The 7,500-nt window shown below is 42.0% G+C and overlaps 1 long non-coding RNA gene across 2 annotated transcripts in view; it reads right to left on the bottom strand.

Annotated features, from left to right (window-relative positions):
- Window positions 1-4,702: 4,702 nt before the first annotated feature.
- LOC134453696 (uncharacterized) overlaps window positions 4,703-7,500 on the bottom strand; it is a 5,207-nt gene continuing 2,409 nt past the window's right edge. For both annotated transcript variants that reach the window (XR_010035701.1, XR_010035700.1), the window contains 2 exons: window positions 6,360-6,436; window positions 4,703-5,024 (listed from right to left, as the gene is read on the bottom strand). This is a non-coding gene — a long non-coding RNA (uncharacterized LOC134453696). The remainder of the gene's footprint in view (window positions 5,025-6,359; window positions 6,437-7,500) is intronic.

Raw genomic sequence — 7,500 nt, 5'->3', positions numbered from 1 at the left:
ACACACACACACACGCACACACACAAACACACACACACACATGCACGCAGCGTCCCTCACCACTGCATAAATGCACACATACACACACAAACATATTTACACACACACACAGACACGCCCAAACACATACTGTATATACCGTACCCAGGTATTCACACATGCGTGCACACAGACACACTCTCAGACACAATCATCCACACATGCAGCGGTGAGGTGGGGAAGGCTGTAAAGTCAGCCTGGCACCCTATTTCATAATTTATATGCTGGTAATTGAACACACACACACTCACACACACACACACACACAATCATCCACACAAACAGGCACGCGCATGCGCGCGCACACACACACACACACAAACACCCACACACACACACACACACACACACACACACACACACACACACACACACAATCATCCACACAAACAGGCACGCGCATGCACGCGCACACACACACAAACACCCACACACACAAACACACACACACACACACACACACACACACACACACACACACACACACACACACACACACACACACACACACACACACACACACACACACACACACACACACACACACACACACACACAGCGTCCCTCACCCCATTCTTGTCTCCAAGGACTGTATAGGCAGGAGAGGGTCGTACTGTACTCTAGCCTACGTGAGCACACTAAACAGTCCTTGGGACAGGCTACTCCCAGCACAATGTGGGAAAGGCACAGAACAGCCTTTGGACTATACAGTATCAACAGCACCCCCATAACACACACAAACGCAAAGAAATATATTTCATGACAGTGTAATAATACATATTAAATCAATAATGTGTTAGCAAATTGTAATATTCAAATTATGTTATGCTACGTTAAGAATATACTGTATATAAAATGACAATAGCTGCAGTGTTTTCATACAATGCTGCAGAAATATATCACATGGCAATACACAGGTAGGCTACATACTGCATGATAATAGTCATCGTCATTACTATCATCCTTAACATCGTTTTATTATTATTTTATTCATTTTATTTAATGATTATGTTATCACAATATTTATATTATGACAATCCATTACATGGAGTCAATATTTGAAAAAATGCCTCTGGGCTTCTACCAAAAGTACCCCCATGATAGACACAAACAGGAAACCATTTTGTCAGAATACATATTTCGACAATTTTTTTATTATGTTGTAATCTATTGTCTAAAAACACATTACAATACTTTGATAAATACAAAAACAATAATTGCAGTATTTTCATTCAATTACAAATATTTTGAATAGGCCTATGTGCACTGAATTGAATATATTGAGCATGCACTTGAGTAAAATATAGTGTAAGATCTACCTGCATTAGCAGGGTACTATTGCTTCATGAGGGCCTACATGCCTACCTGTAACCTTGGGGGGAGGAAGAGAGCGAGAGAGAGAGAGAGACAGAGAGAGAGAGAGAGAGAGAGAGAGAGAGAGAGAGAGAGAGAGAGAGAGAGAGAGAGAGAGAGAGAGAGATGTCTTAAGCATAGCCTTCTACTCAGCTACACTGAAACAAATTATTTGTTGGCGGAACATAAAAAAATTATGGAAAGTATTTCCATCCAATTTGATTATGCTACCTTAGCAAGAAATGTTTTTGTTGAGTCACATTAAGGTCAATATGTTGGATCAACATAACATGTAAGTGTAACTGTGACCTAAGTACAAGGGGTACAGCCAACATAACTTTTAAAGGTTATTTCAACCTTAATAGAAAGGGTTAATCCATCATAACTTTTACATGTTGCTCCAACATATTTGGTTTAGGTCTGGATGAACCAACTTCATGGGGTAGTTACAGCAGTATTTACATTGATAGACTCAACAAAGCAACATCTTGCTATGGTAGCATAATCAAATTGGATGGAAATACTTTCCATAATATATTTATGTTCCCACAACAAAATATTGTTTGGATTGTTCAACACATCTAATTAACTGTATTAAGACAATACTTGTCAAGCCACATGAACATCAAACATAATAAAAGTCAATCATAAAATCAATATACCTTAATTAATTAAACATTCATTGTTGTCCTTATCAGTTCAGATCAAGCTAGAAAACACCTCAAGGCACACGCATCTACCAATATGCATGTCAGCCAAGTTCGTCAGTTGTAAGTTGGTTCCAGTTGAGCCTATAAGACCAACTACAATAAAGTTACACGCGATAAAGTTGAAGAATTAGTTGCCTTTATTTTTTCATTGCACATGTAATGATCAAAGCAAGATACAAAATGAGGGTACCTCTTCAAGTGCAAATGAGAAAGATTAATTTCTCAATTTCTCTAAAAACTCTTAAAAAAAGGTACACTGTGCAGGAAACGGTCAAAAAAGGTACTGCAACTATGCTGTTCATTGAAACTGGGCTGCCTATTGCCAAATTTGATCTTTTCATGAAAGTTTGCTAAGTAATAAACAAATATTTTATAGTATGGCCCAAATACAGTCATTTTTGCAGCTAAAAATGGCAATTTCTTGACATTCAAAATGGCCAAGATCCCAATGCAATTTTTCCCAGTCATAATGAATACTAAGAATATGATGGTGGTTAGGGTGCATCAGATGCCCCCTATGAAAAGATATTGCATTGGCCCTATAGTAAAAATGTTCTACACCCAGTAAAAACACACTGTGTAAAATATTTTGAAATTTGGATGAAGTCTACCGGGGCCACCAGCCCCATGAAAATAGAAAATAATGGTGATAGTCAGAATCTTGGAATAGAAATGGACATTTTGCTGCATAAAGCTACCCAATAAAAACATATTGTCTCAGCTGTGTGATAAAAATGTTCTATGCACAGTAAAATCACTCTGTGTAAAATATGTTGAAATTTAGATGAATTCTACCGGGTCCACCAGACCCATGAAAATACAAAATAATGGTGATGGTGATGGGCAACCTGGATTCCAAAGCTGAAGTCCAGTGCCACATATTCCAAATGACATACCTAGTTTTACCTTTCCAGTTAGGGCAATGGGGCACCTAAGTCACGCCCTTCTACTTCCGATCCATGGGGCTGGAGCTCTCAAAATTTTGAATGAGAGTTAATGGAGCGAGTCAAGCTAAATCCTCATCCCGTTTGGCATGTGCTCCGGATTTCACATATGATGACAGTGAATTTGAAAGGTTTGGATTTGCGTCGTAAGACCACTCATTTTCGACACGCAAGAAACGTTATTTTAGCTTTTGTGCAAAACTATGTTAGAGACTACACGTGCGCCTCGCATATCTGACGTGAACCGAGGCACAGCCAACCCTACCGCTGCACTGCGGCTTAAGTAGCTGCACGTCGGTCACACGTTCGGCGAGAAGGTCGCTTTGTGGAATAGCAGCACTTCAGAGAGAACAAGACCCCTCCGCTCCGCGTCGGGGTCTAAAGATTCTCTCTGTCGTGCTGCTATTCCACGGTAGCGACCTTCTCGCCGAACGTTAACCCTTACGTGTTTCACCTGTGGGCCTACAATTCATGGAGGAACATCTGTACTAAAGCTGTGAATGTTCCTTGGAATGCCTAGGCTACAAGGCAGTCAATACAACTGTATTGAAGAGTGCCATTACTCCACAGCACACAAGTGAACACTGCACACTGCACACAACAAAATTGCATTTATGCCTCACCCGTGCAAGGGGGCAGCCCTCAGTGGCGCCCCATGGGGAGCAGTGCGGTGGGACGGTACCATGCTCAGGGTACCTCAGTCATGGAGGAGGATGGGGGAGAGCACTGGTTGATTACTCCCCCCACCAACCTGGCGGGTCAGGAGTCGAACCGACCTGGCGGGTCGGGAGTCGAACCGGCAACCTCTGGGATGCAAGTCTGACGCCCTAACCGCTCACCCATGACTGCCCACTTAAGTACAGGTTTTGGGAAGTCACTCTTTCCAACATCACATACAGTTGTATTGTATGTACTCTATTGAACTTCTGCAGGGATTTCTTGAAAAAACAAAAGTCATTCCAAGGAGCATTCACAGCTTTAGTACAGATGTTCCACCAGGTATTAACAGCTACCTGTACAATCCTAGGCCCACAGGTGAAGCACACAAAAGTCATACAACTTCGCAATCTCTTGCTTGATACTGGCAGTGGGTCAGCTGGCTCATTACGCTATATTGGCTATATTTGGAATATGTGGCACTGGACTTTGGAATCCAGGTTGCCTATCACTATCACCATTGTGGTGGACCCAGTAGAATTAATCTAAATTTCAACACATTTTCCACAGAGTGATTTTACTGTGCATAGATTTTTTTTTTATCACACAGCTGAGGCAATATGTTTTTATTGGGTAGCTTTATGCAGCAAAATGTCCATTTCTATTCAGGGCTGGATTGGGCGATAAATAGGGCCCGGGCACTTTCGGATTTAAGGGGGCCCCCTCATTATTATTAGTGCCGGAGAACTGACTCACCGGTGGGCCCCGCACCCTCATGGGCCCCTATTTTCAGTAATGTAAAAAATAAAACAATGGGGGCCCACGAGGGTGCGGGGCTCACCGGGAAATGCCCGCCATGCCAGATGGCCAGTCCAGCCCTGTTTCTATTCAACATTTTGACTATCACCATTATTTTCTATTTTCATGGGGCTGGTGGCCCCGGTAGACTTCATCCAAATTTCAAAATATTCAATGCCATATCTTTTCATAGGGGGCAACTGATGCACCCTAATGGTGGTGCTAAGTATTCATGAAAAAGGTAACATTAGTGAATGGGTAGCATGAATTCTGGAAATAAACAACTAAGAATCTTACACAGTGTACATTTAAAAGCAGTGCAAAAACTGATGAAACAGACGGTTAGAATGAAACAGAAATTTGAAAGTGTACTTCCATTCTGGAAGGTAACAGAGATTAAGAGCATAAACCAAAACAAACACTGCAATGGCCACAGGTACGTTACCAATGTCGTTGAGGACTCTCTGCCGATCACACGCACACGAAGACAATACGTTTCAGCTGGACCGTCCAGATCAACATCCTGGAAAACAGTAAACAAAACCCATGATTGAAGCCGTAAGCGGTATTTGTGGGCGCAAGTTTGGGGCATTTCTGTCCACCCTAACACACCCAGAGATGGGAAAAGTAGTATAGTAGTATATTTAGTATAGTTTATGAAAGGTATGAGGAGGATGTTGACTTGTGTGCCCTCACACTGCCTGTTTAGGCAATTGAATGTGAGATCAAACTGATGTTCAATTACCTCTCTTCGTTTTTGGTGTGGCTATGACCCCATTCTGGAGTATGTTTCTCAACAGCATCATTGGTAACTACAGTAAAAACTTTGCTTGCATGCAATTTCCCATTGGCAAAATACCAAGTCGCTAACTAACAACGGTGTTTTTGAGAAACAGGGTCATGATCTTTTCACGAGTGTTGGTGAGAAACTTTACACATACAGCTAAGTATACAGTGTGCAAAATTGTTACAATACATTACATTACACTTAGCTGACGCTTTCATGTATTCAAAGCGACTTACATTTATTACTTTTCAGGGTATTGGTTACAGGCCCTGGCGCAATGTGGGGTTAGGTGCCTTGCCTTAGGCACTTTAGCCATGGATGGAGATGTAGCGACAGGTCAGGGGAGATTCAAACCTGCAACCAATAGATTGAAAAACCAACTCTCTAACCACTAGGCCACGGCTGCCCCACCAGCACAATTATTAGTATTTTGAACATATTGGCCCTTTTAGGCACATTGTCAACCAAAAATTGCATGAGAGAGAAAGATATGTCAAACCCCACCCATCCAATGCAAAAGAGTCTGCTCAAAGTTTGGTCTCCTAAGGGGGAGTTGTCTAAGGTGAAACTATGAAAAAATTATTACCCTACAGCACGATCGTATTCCAGAACTAAAACCTATATTGAGTTTAAGTTTTCTTCTAAGATAACTTCTGCTGCTTCAGTAATGCGGCCTTCGCAATGTACCACAGCAAGTGCAACACCCTCATGGGTAGATAGAGACCTGCAGAGATCTACAAATCAGAGATGACTGGTGTTGGATTGAACGTGAAATTTGGCAAAGGGTTTGTGATGATGTGAGGGTGCTTTAGCAAAGCTGGAATTGGGCAGATTCGTGTTTGCAAAGAACACATAACTGAGGCCAAGATGGCACATCAATGCAAGAAGGTTTGGTGTGTGTCCTCCAGCAGTGTCCAAAACGTGGATGAGATGCCAGGAGACATGTCAGGTAGCACAGGAGGAGCCCACCAGAGCCCAACAAAATGAGCCTCGCAGGCCACTGATGTGTGCGATCTCCCTATGCCACCTAATAACGAAAAAGACAGATCTAGCTGCCGAGTTGTAACATACCACTTTGTCTGGCTCTTCATTCAGGTAGACCGTCAGCTCCTCAGCATGCACTCCCTCTTCACATCAATGTTGTCAGTCTGCGTATGAGGGCCGGTCAATGTATGCCAGGAAACAAACATGCAGGAAAAACATTTTAACCAACAGGAAGAATAAACGCAGTACAGGTACAACCACATTAAACAAAGGACACATCTCATTTATCTAGTAGCGTAGTGCAGTGTTTCCCAACCAGGGGTACGTGTACCACTAGGGGTACGCGAGCACACTGCAGGGGGTACTTGGACAATTTGTAATTTTAACAAATACATAGATCTTAGTGACATTAGCATAGAGAAAGCTATATAAAACTTGACTTAGGGGGTACTCATGGCACAGTGAAAAGGCTTAGGGGGTACACAAGACAAAAAAGGTTGGGAAACACTGGCGTAGTGTATCGTTGGTACTGGCAGTGAAGTGGTACAGTACGTCACTGTTTGATATGGCATGGTGCAGCTCTGACACTTTTCCATTAGCCCCAAGTACTCGGTACCATTTCAGCACTCAGCCCTGGTTCCAAACGTACTGAAGTGATGCCAAAATGTGATGTCTGACCTTAAAAAGGTACACTGTGCAGGAAATTGTCAAAAAAGGTACTGCAACTACGCTGCTAATTGAAACTGGGCTGCCTATTGCCAAATTTGACCTTTTCATGAAAGCTTACCAAGTAATAAACTAATATTTTCTAGTATGGCCCAATACAGTCATTTCTGCAGCTAAAAATGACTATTTCTGGAAATTCAAAATGGCGGACCATGGAGAAGATCCCCCTTTTCATGTATGGAAATAGCAATTTTTCTGTCATAATGAATACTTAGAATTTGATGGTGGTGGTAAGTATTCATGAAAAAGGTAACATCAGTGAATGGGTAGCATGAATTCCGGAAATAAACAACTAAAACTCGTACACAGTGTACCTTTAAGTCCCCTGATCATTTCATGGGAATCGCAAGCCAGACAGACATGAGAATCAAATAAAAAAATAAAATAATAATAAAACAGAGCAGCAACCACATCAACTGACCTGCAAAAGACTGTTATATCATTGCCCAGGACTGCTGTGTGTAAAGCCAGCTGTAGTTAGAACTGAGGTGAAGACAATGAG

The sequence above is a fragment of the Engraulis encrasicolus genome, chromosome 8, assembly GCF_034702125.1.
Source record: "Engraulis encrasicolus isolate BLACKSEA-1 chromosome 8, IST_EnEncr_1.0, whole genome shotgun sequence".
Lineage (NCBI taxonomy): Eukaryota > Metazoa > Chordata > Actinopteri > Clupeiformes > Engraulidae > Engraulis > Engraulis encrasicolus.
The sequence above is the reverse complement of the archived record's forward strand: the minus strand, read 5'-3'. Positions and strand labels throughout refer to the sequence as shown.